The 18,435-nt window shown below is 36.6% G+C and overlaps 1 long non-coding RNA gene across 1 annotated transcript in view; it reads right to left on the reverse strand.

Annotated features, from left to right (window-relative positions):
- The window catches only part of LOC127834873 (uncharacterized), a 31,839-nt gene extending 13,806 nt beyond the window's left edge, over nt 1-18,033 (reverse strand). Inside the window, exons 1-8 of the long non-coding RNA XR_008028263.1 lie at nt 18,004-18,033; nt 17,489-17,640; nt 15,499-15,567; nt 11,157-11,245; nt 10,717-10,851; nt 7,689-7,829; nt 6,846-6,979; nt 4,457-4,553 (exon numbers count right to left, since the gene is read on the reverse strand). This is a non-coding gene — a long non-coding RNA (uncharacterized LOC127834873). The remainder of the gene's footprint in view (nt 1-4,456; nt 4,554-6,845; nt 6,980-7,688; nt 7,830-10,716; nt 10,852-11,156; nt 11,246-15,498; nt 15,568-17,488; nt 17,641-18,003) is intronic.
- Between the last annotated feature and the right edge of the window lie 402 nt (nt 18,034-18,435).

The raw sequence follows: 18,435 nt of genomic DNA on the forward strand, positions 1-18,435 counted from the left end.
CTCAATTTACCAAAACGTGAAAAGGCCCCTTTGAGTCTAGCTGCAACAAAGATATGGAAACCATGGCGCAGTGACACTTATATGAATAAAGCACTTGGAGAAAACGATGACAGTACTACAACAGTACTAAACTGATTTTTTTGTTAAATGAGTTTATTAGTTGTGGACTCTGTCCTAAAAACATTTGTTATGGTTATTTACCTTTTTAATATAGAAAGACAAAAGTAATGTAGGAGACTACTAATATATGACCCGTGCTCTGGGTAAATGGGCTTATTGCATGTGCCTTACGCGTTGCCTTAGATAAGATTGTGCAGTCTGCACACTTTCCACCTTTACTGGATTTTCGTTACAAAGAGACTTCCTTTAAAAGAAAAATACCATAAAAGCCAAAAGTGTTGTTAATGGTAAGACTACGCCAAATGCACATGCTTACCTGGGACAACATTTTAGGCACATGTCTTTAGCCCTGTTTTCCCAGAGCATGGCTAATATTCAATTTTGTTTAATTATAGGCTCAGACATACACCAGTGTCTCCACCAACCCACTAACACTACCCACCTTGATGTTGAGGGTGAGTTTTTTACCCTCATTTTGAATGGCTTCCCTATCTATGCGTTTCTTCAATATCAGTTAAACAGCGTACTAGACACGTCCAGGCAAAGACTCCACTGTGGTTCCAAGCTCAAAAAACCCATTATCAAACGCATATCAAACGCATATCGATCTGAAATAATCAGCTTGTTGTGGTGCCTACTACACGTTAACATCCAGTATTAAGCTCAACTTAGTGAAAAAATGTAAAGGATTGCTTGTTGCACCATAAAAACTGCAATTAGAATTTTCTATTGACTATCCAATGGTTTATAAAAAATATAAATTCTCATTTGAAAAGTAGCATTTTTATTTACATATAATGATAAAATAATTTATTACCTAGACAATAAAAGAGCTGTATAAGACAGCAAGCTTGACTATTATTCTGCTTTGATATTTTAATGTAAACTTATGACAGTCCCCTATATAATAACCACAAAGAGATATTGGTAACAAATTATTACTACATCTGTAATAGCTATATAGTATTTGTAAAATTAAAGATGAAAATGTACACATTAAACCATGAAATGTAACCATGCAAATATAGCAGTACTCAATTTTCACTTTTTTTTCAGATACAATTTGTATAACTTTGCAAGCAACCTAGTCTGCATATACTTAGCTACATTCACATAAAATTAAAGAATTACTTTGTCCATATATCCTTGAGCAGAAACTAAGTTTCTATTTTTAGTAACAATGATCTACAGCCAACTGGCGCCAAATGTAATCCCATGCTAGGTCTACATGTTAGCTATCTGCAAACAAAATAACTGCATGTTACCACCATCCAAAATTAATTCAGTGGACACTCTTTATGTATTCTTGGTGGAATTGACCTGTATTTAACTGTCCCCAAAGACAATCAATAAGTCATGTAAGATACACAAAACCTTCATCAAAATAACTCGATCCAAACTTAAGATATTGAGCGGAAACTCTTTTCCTATGTAAAAAAGACCTTAACCCCACTGGCCCTTAATGTAATGCCTGGCTTGGTAAGCATTTAACCAACCTACGCACACAATTTCAGCACATTATCCCCCTTCGTAAATGAAGATACCAAATACAAACTTTTAATATATTTTTGCAAAAGTGACCTTGACATTGGCCCAACTGGCTCTAAATGCAACCTTGTGCTAGGTCTACATAAGATAAAAGTTGATCTACACAAATGTTTACTTGAGTTTTTAATGTACACAAAGAAACACGATTATGCTACTTTGAGATGTATGAAACTTTGTCAGTGACCTCACACAATGACCCCAAACACATTAGTGACTTTCAATTGAATACCTACTACAATCAAGTGCTGAAGGCACTGAAGTTGTTCGCTATTGCATAATTTAAGACGCTATTCATTTTTCAAAATTTATTGCAAGTTTAAAATTAACACACCGCATTCAAATGTAAAAAGAGTGTGTCATAACACACGGGTCGAGCTTTGTGTGCACTTTTTATCATCCTATTTATTTCAAAGAGATAACTTAGACGCAAATACAACAACATAGCCTTTTTTGGACGTTCTGAAAGCTTAGAAAGTATGATGGAAATAGGAATTAGACCTGAATATAAAGACAATTTGCTATCCCCATCATATTACATGAATATTGTTGGAATATCGAATACCTATCTCACTAAGAATATAATTTCATATACACAATTTTTGATTTTTGACACCATATACAAATTCAAAATATAGAATAAGATCATTGATGAAAATAAATCTGCAAGCAATACTTTTTACTCACGAATTAGGTAGTCATCAAGACAGCCCTGTTGACCCGTACATTGATGTTTATGCATTACTTGTTACACTAGCAGTTCACACGGTGTCAACAACTCTGACCTAAGCTTAGGTATACAGCACTAATGCTCTTTTTGGCGTAGCTGTTTTACCCAGCTTTTCATCTTATTAACTTTTACATAACGCCACCAGACACGCATGAATATTTTCGAATATTTCATAGGCTGATTCGAGATTAAACTTCTGAACTTTGGCTACATCAATGTATCTGTGCTCAGCGCAAAGGATGTAGCACTGTTCAGTGTAAGGAATTCCTGACTACTCTCTGTATGTTCAAACGACAGAAATTGCGGCCCAGTTACAATTACGCGTTACATTCTATCTCGCAGAATTTCAGCTTTGCTTTCAAATAAGAAAACAATCATTACCGAAATAGTTTAGTGTCACAATAAGGAGAAAATCGTTTAATTATCCAACCACAATGTTTGCCTTACTCGGTCAGCACGTCTGGACATCATTCCTGAACTCCTGGATAGGCTGCCCTTATTTAAAAGTTTGCTATTTTGAATTCCATTTTGTATTGAAAAGCATTGTGCTAAAATGTGCCATTTTCAATTCTTAATGAGATTTTTAATGACCCTCTTCATGTGAAAATGGGTCTTATTCCATATGCGCCCATCATGTATATAGCCCACTCAGCCTGCACATCTCTCAGTCTGGTCAGTAGAAACATAATGGGACCATAGCATATTCAGTGTTTTTATAGTGAACAGCATTGCCTCTGACCTGACTGTGCAAATGCACATGTTGGGTTTAAGAAAACCTAGCCGAAGTGCATAAGACCCATTTTCGCATGACAGGGCGTTGAAAGTGTGATCTAAATGTGTCGAAAGAAAACTGCGTTTGAATCAAATATTAACATACAATATATTTCGATAGTGAAGAAATATACTCATAATTAAGCATGTGAGGACACATATGATGTGCAATCCCGTAGTATAGTATTTATCTTCTTACACTAATATGTGGTTTCACAATGATAACACAGCGTTGTTAGCACCCGTAAATATAAAAAATCACCCTTATCTTTTGACAACAAAAGAACGTTTCCCAGAAATCCCCGCTGTATAAACATGAACGAGGTTACAAAACAGATCATTCGTGTTATATTTAATTGTTTGTTATATTCGGTATTAGCGACTATGAAGCATATTTGTTGTTGTCTATCGTATCCCTGAAGTTATTGTTGAACCCATGTTCAACATTTTATAAAATTGAGAATATGAACAAGCGTAACCTTATACTATTGCGTTGTAATCACCCGTGCAATGTGACTCTTCCTTGTTTATCGGCAGCCGCATCTATTTATAGCCTCAGATTATGAATGAGCTGAGCAAAAATACTACGTCATGAGTCGCAGCAGAAAGTGGACTATTTTAATCATTCATAAACAATCTCTTCCGCGACAGGTATAATGCAATCACTGTCTTTTTTTTTTTTTTATTTAAGCTCCGTTCGAAACTATTACATTTAACACAATATTCATGTAATGTTTCCATTTGTGAATGAATACGGTTGAAGAACTAAAAACTCTTGCATAAATTATACAACTTTTTCTCGCGCGGATACGGCATTTGTGGGGGGTAGTAGGCTTTCCGTAGATAAGCCGAACCGACTTGAAATTTTCACTAACAACTAAACACGCGAACAACTAAAAACAGTAATATGGGGATGTTGTGCGTTTATCTTTAAAAAAATCAAAGTACAAAAAAGAAGAAATAATTCTTCTAAATTGCAGGTCAGAGTTATTGCAATTTTTCAGTGACCTCACAAATGACATAAAGTTAAAATAGTGATATGGAAATGTTGCATGTTTATCTAAGCCAGAGCATTACGCAGAGGAAGAAGAGGACACAGACATTTGGGTGGGTAGTTTAGTAGAAAGGATGACCGGTTGAAGTAACAACGGACATCAGAATCCAGAACAATCTGTCATTCTCTCATTAAAATGTGTTCACACAAGAACACTTTTGAATCAATAAACACAAACTTGTGTATATTAATTTGGCTTCTAACAAGTGAAAATGGTTAAAGAGAAATTAAATTACCATCTGGGTTTCGCAGAAGCTCAAAACGGATTGCATTTGGTGTGCCAGTGTCCTGATCTGAGGCGCAGATAGTTTTGCCCACTTCAACTTCGACTCTCTGTACATGACATAGCAAAAATATCAAACGAAGATGCATTGGTTGGTATATATTTCAGTTAAATAAAAAAAAAAAAACACATAAAATGGACGATTGTTCACAGGCATAGGCTTTACCAAAAATAAAACCACAAATTATTTGACAAAATATACTTTTAATAGGGATGGAAACAAATATTCAAATGTTCAAATATGAAGTTGTCTTAACCAGGCAAATGCCGTACATGCTCGTATTGTTTGTTTCAGAACTGAAACTGAAAGGTATCTATGGGGTCAAATGTAACAAGAGCACCGCCTTGCGGGTGCAGACCGCTCATCTATTTTCTTTTTAAAGGTGAAGGGACTCTCATTTTCAATCACAAAGGAGGGAGGGGTGGAGTGAAGAGGGGTGTATAGTGTGGGGTTGTGGACATTTATTACATTATCTTCCAAAAAAGGGAAAAAAAAAAAAAATCGGGGGTGTGTGGGGGGGTGTGGGTGGGGGGCGATGGGGGGGGGGGGGGGCGATTTTTTGGGTGCGATGGTTGGACGGTATTTCAAACATAACCGTTTAAAAAAAAAAATTCGGGGGTGGGGGGTATAGTGTGAGGGTGTGGTGGTTATTTGTGAGATGATCTGAAAAAAAAAAAAAAAAAAAAAAAATCACAAAAAAAGATTGGGGGGGGGGGGTGGGGTGGGGGTATAGTGTGAGATTGGGGGAGGGGGGAGGGGGGGGAGGGGGGAGGGCATGGGGGATGGTTTGGGTGGAGTCTATTGTGGTATGTCAGGTAAGAGTAGTTTCGTCAAAGTATCAATCAAATCTTATCATAAATAAAGAAGTTATGGCAATTTTAGCAAAATTTAATAATTTGACCTTGAGAGTCAAGGTCATTCAAAGGTCAAGGTAAAATTCAACTTGCCAGGTACAGTAACCTCATGATAGCATGAAAGTATTTGAAGTTTAAAAGCAATAGCCTTGATACTTAAGAAGTAAAGTGGATCAAAACACAAAATTTAACCATATATTCAAAGTTACTAAGTCAAAAAAGGGCCATAATTCCGTAACAATGACAACCAGAGTTATGCAACTTGTCCTTTTACTGTACCCTTATGATAGTTTGTGAGAGTTCCAAGTATGAAAGCAATATCTATGATACTTTAGGGGTAAAGTGGACCAAAACATAATTCTTAACCAAATTTTCAATTTTCTAAGTATAAAGGGCCCATAATTCCGTCCAAATGCCAGTCAGAGTTACATAACTTTGCCTGCACGGTCCCCTTATGATAGTTAATAAGTGTTGCAAGTATGAAAGCAATAGCTTTGATACTGTAGGAATAAAGTGGACCTAAACACAAAACTTAATCAAATTTTCAATTTTCTAAGTATAAAAAGGGCACATAATTCTGTAAAAATACCAGTCAGAGTTACATTACTTTGCCTGCACAGTCCCCTTATGATAGTTAGTAAGTGTTGCAAGTATGAAAGCAATAGCTTTGATACTTAAGGAATAAAATGGACCTAAACACAAAACTTAACCAAAATTTTCAATTTTCTAAGTATAAAAAGGGCACATAATTCTGTCAAAATGCACGCCAGAGTTATCTAACTTTGCCTGCCCAGTCCCCTCATGATAGTTAGTAAGTGTACCAAGTTTGAATGCAATAGCATTGATACTTTCTGAGAAAAGTGGACCTAAACGCAAAACTTAACCAAAATTTTCAATTTTGTAAGTATAAAAAGGGCACATAATTCTGTCAAAATGCACACCAGAGTTATCTAACTTTGCCTGCCCAGTCCCCTCATGATAGTAAGTAAGTGTACCAAGTTTGAATGCAATAGCATTGATACTTTCTGAGAAAAGTGGACCTGAACGCAAAACTTAACCGGACGCCGACGCCAACGCCGACGCCGACGCCAAGGTGATGACAATAGCTCATAATTTTTTTTCAAAAAATAGATGAGCTAAAAATGATTTCTATGATTTTCTAAAGCAAACCATGATTTCCATAGGTGATATGGTAGTTTCAATGTTGGGTCAATGGTATTGATGGTTTCCAATGGAAATGAGCATTGCCCTGGGGAACGAGGCTTAATTGCATGTGCGTAAAGTGTCATCATAGATAAGCCCTTGCAGTCTGCACAGGCTAATCAGGGACGCTTCTTTCCACCAAGAATAGGTTTTAGTTAAGAAGAGACTTCCTAAATACGAAAAATACGTTTAAGCAGAAAGTGTTGTCCCTGCTTGGTCTGTGCTGCATTTAGCCCCATTTTCCCAGAGTGTGGCTCAAATATGGTTTCCAAGATAGTGCTCACTGGTTGCCGGGCTTCAGACATGGTGAAGGAGAGGGTGTTCTGATAAAAAATGGGTGGCTTATTCTGGATGTCTTTGACATCCGAGATACAGTCTCTGAGATACAGGTGACCTCATTTGCATTCATGGGAACATTCTGTAGGGATGGAAGAAAGATATTAATCATAATTTAAATATCAATCTTATCATATTGCGTTTAATATATTTAGTGAAAAAAATAAGCAAAAGCCGTCATTTTTTGGAGATTGTTCTCAATATATATTGACATAATCTAAAAATTAAAGCAATTAATCAAAATCCATCAGAAAGTTGAGAAATTAACTAAGAAGTGTGTTCGTGGGCAGTGTAAGAATAAAATTCTTTTGGGGATAATAATTTTCTGATTTCTAATGCTCTTTTATATGTACGGCAATACAAAGCTTAATTAAACATGAAACCATGTATCTGTTTAATGTTTCTATATGAGATACATTATAATTTCATGCACAACTCGTCAGACACTAATTTAAGTTTACAACACTCTTGGCTCTAAACTATGATAAATCTTATTCTCAATTCAAAATTGAGTTGAAATGAAACCCAAAATATAACAAGACTTCTAATTAATTAATATTATACAAGACTCTCATTTGACAAAATTTTACAAGACTTCTCATTGCTCAATAATATATTTCATGACTCCCAGTGGTCAATATTTCACTAGACTTCTCATTGGTCTATATTTTACAAGACTTCTCTTAGATTAATTTTGTATGTTGAGAATAGAGCAGAGTTTAATATTAATCATATTGATCAATGACCTGCAGGGGGAGGGCTGGGCTAAGAAATGAGCACTGGTTCCTTACAACTGCATTCAGGATGATTTTGAACGAGGTGATCCCTGTGTAGGTCAGTCTGGTTGCGGTGATGTTAAATTACCAGCGGCGATAGTCACTCTGTCCATAGGGGTGTGCTTGGAAGTTGAAGTACTTGCCGTTGATGCAAGGCTGTGGAATAAACGAAACAAGAGGGCCAAGATGGCCCTAGTTCGCTCACCTGAGAGGAGTCTGTTCATTCAATCTTACCAAATGTCAAACTTGACCTAGATATTGTCCAGACAAACATCCTGGTCAAGTTTCATCATTATTGAACCAAAAATCTGGTGTATGGAGTGTTATTGTTTTTGTAAGATTTGACCTGGTTACCTATATTTTGAGTTGACCCCCCTTACCAAACATCAAACTTAATGCTTACAAAAATAAATATTATGACCAAGATTCATAAAATCTGAAATCATATTGTGACCTCTAGTGTGTTTACATGGATTTTGTAAAATTTAATGAACATTTGGACAATCTAAGGGCAATAATTATGGCATCAATTATGTGATTTTGCTCATTATCAATCTTGACTGAGATCTTCCAGCAACTTTGATAAAGAATGCTTAAGAAATGTGATTAGAAAGAGTGTTTACAAACTAAATGTGGACAAACGGCGGACAGAGACCAATCCTAAAACCTCACCTGAGCAAACAGGTGAGCTAAAAAGTGTGTTTCACTGATCTGAGCAATTTTCCAACTTGTCAGAGAAATCAATAAAACCAATGTATTGACTAAGTTTCACGATGATTAGGCAAAAAAAGGTTTCTCTCTAGTCACATAAGGAAAACTGCCCCACCCCCTGGCGGCCATGTTTTTTACCGATCGGGACCATTTGCGAACACATCTGAGATATATATAAAACCAATCTTTTCACTAAGTTTCATGATGATTGGGCAAATAATGTGACTTCTAGAGTGTTCACAAGCTTTTTTTACTATATAAATATAAGAAAACTGCCCCCCCCCCCCCCCACAGCCATGTTATTCAACTGAGCAGAACCATTTTTGAACTCAACTCTCGTATCAAGAAAACGAATGTTCTCACCAAATTTCATGAAAATTGGGCCAAAAATGTTACTTCTAGAGTGTTCACATGTTTTCACTATATACATATAGAGAAAAATGCCCAGCCCACTGGCGGCCATGTTTTTTCACCAATCTGGACCATTTTTGAACTTGTCCGATATATCAATAAAACCAATGTTTTGACTAACTTTTATGACGATTTGGCAAAAATTGTGACTTCTAGAGTGTTTACAAGGTTTCTCTTTAGCAAAATAAGGAAAACTGCCCCGCCCACTGGCGGCCATGTTTTTCAACAGACCGGAACCACTTTTGAACTCAACCAACATATCATTAAGGCAATCATTTTGACTAAATTTCATGAAAATTGGGCCAAACATGTGACTTCTAGAGTGTTCACATGTTTTTACTATATTCAGAGAAAAATGCCCCGCCCACTGGTGGCCATGTTTTTTCACCGATCTGGACTATTTTCAAACTCATCCGAGATATCAATAAAACCTATGTTTTGACCAACTTTCATGATGATTGGGCAAAAACTGTGACTTCAAGAGTTTTTCAAGGTTTATCTAAAGCCAAATAGGGAAAACTGCCCTGCCCACTGGCGGCAATGTTTTTCAACGGACCCGAACCACTTTTGAACTCAACCAACATATCATTAAGGCAAATATTTTGACAAAGTTACATGAAGATTTGGCATGAAATGTGACTTCTACAGTGTTTACAAGGTTTTTCTCTTTTTTTTACCTAGTGACCTAGTTTTTGATTCAGCATGACCCAGTTTAAAACTCGATCAAGATATCATTGGGACAAATTTTCTGACAAAGTTTCATGAAGATCTGACAAGAAATGTGGCCTCTAGAGTGTTTACAAACAAATGTGGACGACGGACGGACAGACAGACAACGGACAAAGACCGGTCACAAACTTTCACCTGAGTAATCAGGTGAGCTAAAAAAGAAATATGATTTTGGCATAATACATTTGAAACTGAATTTTCCATGATAATAGCTTCAAATGTTCAAGCTTTTTACACATGGATGGATAGTGATGTCAAATGATTTCCAAAATCTGTTAGTCACTGGTTAACAGCATCAACAGAAGTAAGGCTCAAGAACTGTCAGCTATTAAAACAATCAATGGAGCATAGGTAATAACCCAATAATTGTATTCATAAACCAGCAAATACAAATTTACAAACAACAACCGGCTTGTGGACAATTGTCTTAAATACAGAGTAGCCAAAGCAATATAACATGGACCTTGTACTGTACTGACTACCTGTCTGTAGCCAAAGTAATGTAACATTTACCTTGTGCTATGCTCATTGGGTCATTGTCGACCTGAAATGGCTTGAAGTCACCCAGGGGTGACTAGAAGCTGATTCATGTCACCCTGGGGGGATTAGAAGCCGATTCATGTCAACCTGGGGTGTCATGAAGCCGATTCTAGCCACCCATGGATTACAAGCATCCGATTGAAGTCACCCCAGGGTGACATGAATTGGCTTCTAGTCACCCCCGGGTGACTTGTGGGCCATTTCAGGTCGACAATGACCTAATGAGCCATATTAATATAACATTGACCTTGTACTGTAATGACTTCCTGCATGTTGCCATAGTAATATAACATTGACCCTGTACTGTACTGACTTCCTGTATAAAGCCATAACAATATAACATTGTCCTTGTACTGTACTGACTTCCTTTATGTAGCCATAGTAATATAACATTGACCTTGCACTATTCAGACTTTTTTCCTGTAGCCATAGCAATATTACATTGACATTGTACTGTATTGACTTTCTGTATGTAGCCATAGTAATATAACATTAACCTTGCACTGTACTGACTTCCTGCATGTTGCCATAGTAATATAACATTGACCTTGCACTGTACTGAACTCCTGCATGTAGCCATAGTTACATAACATTGACCTTAAACTGAACGGATGTTTTGCCAGTAGGTAAAGCACAATAACAGTTTACTTACCTCTACAATATTACTGAGGGAGATCTTAATTGCAGTGCAGTTCAGGGTGACAATGCTGTTGTCTACACCATCGCCGTTCTCCACAATGATTGGTGGATCATTTATCACCGCCATCGGCAATGGACCAGGGAGAAACTGCAAACATATATCAGTATTGAACAGTACATTGTCATCGTCATCATAATCACCACCAACAACACTATAATCATTAGCAACTGCAGCAACATCATTACACACTATTAATAAATGCTAATGCACTTTTTGTGTCCTGCTATTCAAGAATGGTGAAGAGGTATGTCCCCATTGGTCTGTGCATGTGTTCAAACATCAAACAAATAATTATAATATGTGACCATATTTGTAGAATAAACCAATAGCCATACATTCTGTAGGTACATATTTTAAATTTCCATATGAACTGACTTAAAAGCCACACCTACCTCATTAATGCTTGCAGAGTAGGAGTGTCCAATCCACACTGGGTGTTGTCATTGATATAATAAATGACCATTTTGGATTCCACAACGACCTTAAACAATATAGGAGCAAAGACATAACATGTAGAATCCACAGATTCCTTCATATTAAAACTGTGAAATTTAATTCATGATCATGTCAAAACATGATTATTGGAACAAACCTGATGAAATTTTATGATGACATTTTTTCCAACATAGCTGAAATTATGCCCAGTTGCCCTTACTTTGAGTAGTAAATATCAGGCCCGTACCCAGGCACTGGGCCCAGGGGCCCGGGCCCCCCCAGCTGGCAGTCGAGTAATGATTTTTTAATAATGGGCCTACTGCAAATTTTCTCACATGAAAGGGCCCACAGTACACTTCCCTACAATACAAATGTGCAGATGTGTTTTATTGCCCCTGATACACAAGGGGATTAGCGCTAATTTACTCGCCAGTGGAGATAAGCCCCTAGGCATTATTTTCTTATCACCTTGTACACACATCCCCGATCTGTCAATAACCTATTGTGCTCAATGCTTCATCTTTTGATGGTGGGTGTAACACGTCTTTTGATTGGACAAGGAAAGAGAAACAGCGAATGGATGGAACTGATACAGAAGTTCGTAGGTCTGAACGATAATAGTGTTTTCTCTTTTGAATTCAAACCTCCTCTAGAATCATAGCTTATTAAACATTTCTGTGAAAACTGTGTTGTAGATGATGAACATTTTATAATGAATTTACTTTGAAATTTTATATAGAGGAGGTTTGATTTCAAAGAGAAAATACTAGTAGGTTATATGTCAGTTACTGACATATAACCATAGTAGTATTTTCTCTCTGAAATCAAACCTTCTCTACAGTCATACTTTATGTCACATTTCATAATAAAGTTTTTTTTAGTTTCAAAGGTTGCTTTTACTTCTTTATAAAGTGTAATACATTTCTGAAATCTAAAGCTTTATACATGTGTGTGAATTTCACACCAAGGGGTCGTTGATAAAGCATGTCACGCTTTTTTTACCATTTTTACCCCGGCATGTCACAAACTGTTACAAAATCTTGGACCCCCCTCCCCTAAGGGACGTCACAAACTCACACTTTCGAACATTTTTTAAAAGTAATACTTAATTTAAATTTAATCTTAAACTAAATTCACTATTAAACCTTATTAAAATTTCACTTACCGGTAAAAGAACTATTACATCACAGGCTTTTATAACTGTAGGGTTGTTACGATGAGCAGTATGAATATTTATCCACGTGTTAACGTCTAATAAAAACGAAATTATAATTAAGATTTTCTTTCAACCCTTTACTAACTAAATATGGAACAGTCCAATTATTTCGTCATTGAAATCTGTGTGGAGGTTGTGCCTATTGAATAAGCCGGCTCAGCCAAGTTGCCTATAAAACATTCGAACAACAGAATCAGGAGATACGCAATTCGTCTTATTTTGACATAAAACTAATTCAAATGTTTCACAAATTTTTGAAAATTATTTTTTAATTCTACTAAAGAAATAATAAATAAATTATACAATTTTTTTAAAATAAATGTGTGACATCACACATGGCCTGACTCCCCTCCCCCATGTCACAAACTGTCACTTTCTTACTCACCCTCCCCCCACCTGGAGCGTGACATACTTTATGGACGGCCCGTAATGGTTAAAGCTTTAGACTTCAGAAAGGTGCTGATTTACTTGTTATATATCCATAAATTTATAACACAACATATGTTTCTATATGCATTAAAATTTACCTTGAACAGTGCCTAATAAAAACAAGAGCACCGCCTTGCGGGTGCAGACCGCTCATCTATTTTCTTTTTAAAGGTGAAGGGACTCTCATTTTCAATCACAAAGGAGGGAGGGGTGGAGTGAAGAGCAGTGCATTGTGTGGGGGTGTGGACATTTATTACATTTTCTTCTAAAAATGCGAAAAAAAGGAAAAAAAAAAATCGGGGGGTGGGGGGGGGGGTGGGGGGGGGGATTCTTGGGTGCGATGGTTGGACGGTATTTCAAACATAAAATAATACAAATAAATATTTGTGTTTTTTAACCGTTTCATAAAAAAAAAAATTGGGGGGGGGGGTGAGGTGGGGGGGTATAGTGTGAGGGTGTGGTGGTAATTTGTGAGATGATCTTAAAAAAAAAAAAAAAAAAAAAATAGGGGGGGGGAGGGTTTCGGGTGGGGGGAGGGGGGGTGGGGGGGGGGGATTCTTGGGTGCGATGGTTGGACGGTATTTCAAACATAAAATAATCAAAATAAATAGTTTTGTTTTTTAAACCGTTTAAAAAAAAAATTGGGGAGGGGGTGGGGTGGGGGGGGGGGGGTATAGTGTGAGGGTGTGGTGGTCATTTGTGAGTTGATCTTAAAAAAAAAAAAAAAAAAAAAAATAGGGGGGGGGGCACGGGCGTTGGTTTGGGTGGAGTCTATTGTGGTATGTCAGGTAAGAGTAGTTTGGTCAAAGTATCAATCAAATCTAATCATAAATAAAGAAGTTATGGCAATTTTAGAGAAATTTAATAATTTGACCTTGAGAGTCAAGGTCATTCAAAGGTCAAGGTAAAATTCAACTTGCCAGGTACAGTAACCTCATGATAGCATGAAAGTATTTGAAGTTTGAAAGCAATAGCCTTGATACTTAAGAAGTAAAGTGGATCGAAACACAAAATTTAACCATATATTCAAAGTTACTAAGTCAAAAAAGGGCCATAATTCCGTAAAAATGACATCCAGAGTTATGCAACTTGTCCTTTTACTGTACCCTTATGATAGTTTGCGAGTGTTCCAAGTATGAAAGCAATATCTATGATACTTTAGGGGTAAAGTGGACCAAAACACAAAACTTAACCAAACTTTCATTTTTCTAAGTATAAAGGGCCCATAATTCCGTCCAAATGCCTGTCAGAGTTACATAACTTTGCCTGCACAGTCCCCTTACGGTAGTTAGTAAGTGTTGCAAGAATGAAAGCAATAGCTTTGATACTTAAGGAATAAAATGGACCTTAACACAAAACTTAACCAAAATTTTCAATTTTCTAAGTATAAAAAGGGCACATAATTCTGTCAAAATGCACGCCAGAGTTATCTAACTTTGCCTGCCCTGTCCCCTCATGATAGTAAGTAAGTGTACCAAGTTTGAATGCAATAGCATTGATACTTTCTGAAAAAAAGTGGACCTAAACGCAAAACTTAACCAAAATTTCAATTTTCTAAGTATAAAAAGGGCACATAATTCAGTCAAAATGCACGCCAGAGTTATCTAACTTTGCCTGCCCAGTCCCCTCATGATAGTAAGTAAGTGTACCAAGTTTGAATGCAATAGCATTGATACTTTCTGAGAAAAGTGGACCTAAACGCAAAACTTAACCGGACGCCGACGCCGACGCAGACGCCGACGCCGACGCCAAGGTGATGACAATAGCTCATAATTTTTTTACAAAAAATAGATGAGCTAAAAATCTATTCCGGAGGGGCAACCCCTCCCGCACCCTCCCCGTTTGGGCCCCCCCAGTCAACATTTCCTGGGTACGGCCCTGAATATCCCCATCCCAATCTCAGAACAAACCAAACACCCATGTTTTTAACAAATCATATAAACTGGAGAGATAGACACTAAATTGTATAAATATTTAAATGCATGGTAAACAAGACTATTACCGAGAAATATATTCCCCTACCAGCTCCACCATTGTCAGATTTTTTTTATATTTGTTGTCATAGCAACCAGAATTTTTGACTTAGGAAGAAAATGAAATAACGTGCATAATGTCCATATTGCCATCTATCCATGTTTCAAGTTTCATGAAAAAATATGAAGAACTTTCAAAGTTATTGCAGGATCCAGAAAAAATGTGACACACACATAGACTCACAGACAGAGCGCAAACCATAAGTCCCCTCCGGTGAAACCGGTAGGGGACAAAAAAAAGCTTACTTTTGAATAGTTAAAGTGACTGAATCTTTATATTGATTTGATACTTTTTTGTTTGTTTGATTGATTAGATCCATTATTTGTTGTTTTATCACAGAATTGAGTCTTGTTGTAGGAAAACTGGGCTTAACACATGTGTGTAAAGTGTTGTCGCAGATTAACCTTAGCAAACCGCAGTGATGACACTAAGATAAATTTTCATATAGAAAAGACTTTCTTACAACGAAAAAAAACATAACAGTGTAGAGCGTTGTCTCTGATAACCCTAGTCCGGACTGCACAGGCCAAACTGGGACAACACTTTACACACATGCATTAAACCCCTTTATTCCAGAGAACAGCTTAATTTGTCTTGGACAAAAACAACGAGCCTGTTACCTTTCCATTAACGCTGGTACATGCCAGAGAAATGGTCTTCAAATTCTGTTGGTTCTTGCTAACAAGAATCTGCAACATAAACAGAGAGTGTGAATCTGCAACATAAACAGAGAGTGTGAATCTGCAACATAAACAGAGAGTGTAAATCTGCAACATAAACAGAGAATGCGAATCTGCAACATAAACAGAGAGTGTGAATATGCAACATAAACAGAGAGTGTAAATTTGCAACATAAACAGAGAATGTGAATCTGCAACATAAACAGAGAGTGTGAATCTGCAACATAAACAGAGAGTGTGAATCTGCAACATAAACAGATAGTGTAAATCTGCAACATAAACAAAGAATGTGAATCTGCAACATAAACAGAGTGTGAATCTGCAACATAAACAGAGAGTGTAAATCTGCAACATAAACAGAGAATGTGAATCTGCAACATAAACAAGAGAGTGTGAATCTGCAACATAAACAAGAGAGTGTGAATCTGCAACATAAACAGAGAATGTAAATCTGAATCATTAACATGCCTCAATCTGGGAAAAACTGGGATTAATGCATATGGGTTAAGTGTGCAGTCTTCAAAGGCTAAACAGGGACCTCATTTTAAGCTTTTATGGAATTTTTTGTTTAAAGAAAGCATCTTTTAAACAAAAATCTAGTTTAGTCGGAAAGTGTAATTGCGGATAATCCTGCATTGATTGCACAGTCTTATATGGGATGACACTTTACACACATGCATTAAGCCCTGCTGGGCTCAAACAGAGTATCAAACCCTTCATACAGTACACAATATGCATGAAAAGGATACTTCCTGGCCATCTTTGAGTTCATCCTTTACCATTCAGATACCCACTTTTACATGTTCATATCTCATCAGAAAATAAAATTAAATAAAAATCATTCTAATTAAGTTTTGAAGTCTTCATTTACAAATGTAAGATCCAGCAAAAAAACAGAAAACCTGAACAGCCTGCGAGTAGTTCTTGATTTTATGCTAGTTGCTATAAAAAACACTTTGCTTCTGAAGTGATAAGGGTTAAGAGCCCTTAAATCATAACTGCAAGGGTCTGACGGTATTTGTTTTTACAATTTGTATAACCTCTACAGGCATTCCATTTTATCACACACAAGCATTGATGAAATAACACCCTGCATAATAACACCAAGCTGTACTTCCACTTCGTTCAAACCATTATACACATGCAGTATCGTGATGTCATTTGAGTTGTGTTCCGAGAAAACTGGGCATGATGCATGTGCGTAAAGTTTCGTCCCAGACTAGCCTGTGAAGTCCACACAAGCTAATCAAGGACTACACTTTCCGCCTAAATTGGATTTTTGCAAAGAAGAGACTTCATTTAAACCAAAAATGTCATAAAAGCGGAAAGTGTTGTCCCTGATTAGCCTGTGCGAACTGCACAGGCTAATCTGGGATGACACTATACGCACATGCATTATGCCCAGTTTTTCTTAGAACGCAACTTATTTTGAATTTTGTTTAATTGAGCCTCTTTCTCGGAATACTGGGCTTAACGCCTTTGCTTAAAGTGTTGTCCAAGATTAGCCTGTTCAGTCCATTGACACTCTCTGCATCATGGATTTTAAAGTTTAAAAGAAGTCTCTTCTAAATGAAAAACCAATTTATTAAGTCCCTGATTAATAATGACCGCACAGGCTTATTTGGGACGAAACTTTACGCACATGAATAAAGCCCAGTTTTCCCAGAAAAAGACTTAATTGAATGATGTCATTTGATGTTTTCAATGTGTTTTCAGCTTATATTTGGCTTATTTTTAATAAAGACATTGAAGTGCAAAAATAATGGATTAATAGAATTCCATTGAAGTGTTGAATACTGATAAATTAATTTGCAAAGCAAGAACATCTGAATCACTCCCCAAGGTAAGTAGTAGAGATTTTCGCACAAAAAACATCAAATTATTATTTTATTCCAGTACAAAAGACAAAATATGTTCCATATTTTCAGACCTCATAATCCAGTGCAGCTTTGACATAGACAGTCCCAAAATTGAAGTTATATGGCATTAGTTCGATGAAGTTCACTCCCTCTTCTATGGCGATACGGGTATCATTATTGGGAGTAGCCGGATCATAACAGCTGATCATACCAAGTGCATATCCTGAAAATATATGGTTTTGTGAATTATCAGTATAACAACATAACAATAGTTTATGTAAAGCATAATATTTATATGTTTTTTTTAAATGTTGAATGCTGAACATATCAATAAAATGAAAAGTCAACAAATCTGCATAAGTTACTGACAGACTGTATTTACAACCTACAAGCTCTCACAGTCTGGTAAGGAGCTACCCTGTCAGATATTAAGTCTCACACAATTTTGGAATCTCATTAAAAGGCCGGGTGGCTCCTGACTAAACAAGAATGCACAGTCTGGCTGCAGGCTGGTCTGGAGCTAGGCTGGGCACATACCACATTAGACCCAATTTTGCGCATGACTGTGCTCATATTTTATTCTTACTCATATTTTCTTCTCTGATCCCTTTCTTAAAGGGGCTTGTTCACACTTAAATTGCATTTTTTTGAAGTTTTTAACTAAAATGCATTTGAATGGTACTGGTAGTTTATTAATTTAAACCCAAAACTCATAGTTAACCCCTTAAGCGCTGGAACCGAATTTTGAAGGCCTTTGCAAACAGTTTATTTCCAGATGAGACGCCACAGAACGAGGCGTCTCATCAGGATCCAAACTGTTTGCTATTGTGATAGTATTCTTTGAAAAAAATCGAAGAAATGGCTAATTTTAGAAATTCAGCGGATGACATTTAGCTGATAAGATGACAAATTTCCCAGCATGCAAAGGGTTAATGTATTTATATCAGTTTCTTCTGCACAGCTATTTTATAAATAAACTGAATAACCAAAATATTTTTGAAAATAGTAATACAGTTTA

The sequence above is a fragment of the Dreissena polymorpha genome, chromosome 6 (assembly GCF_020536995.1).
Source record: "Dreissena polymorpha isolate Duluth1 chromosome 6, UMN_Dpol_1.0, whole genome shotgun sequence".
In the NCBI taxonomy this organism is placed as follows: domain Eukaryota; kingdom Metazoa; phylum Mollusca; class Bivalvia; order Myida; family Dreissenidae; genus Dreissena; species Dreissena polymorpha.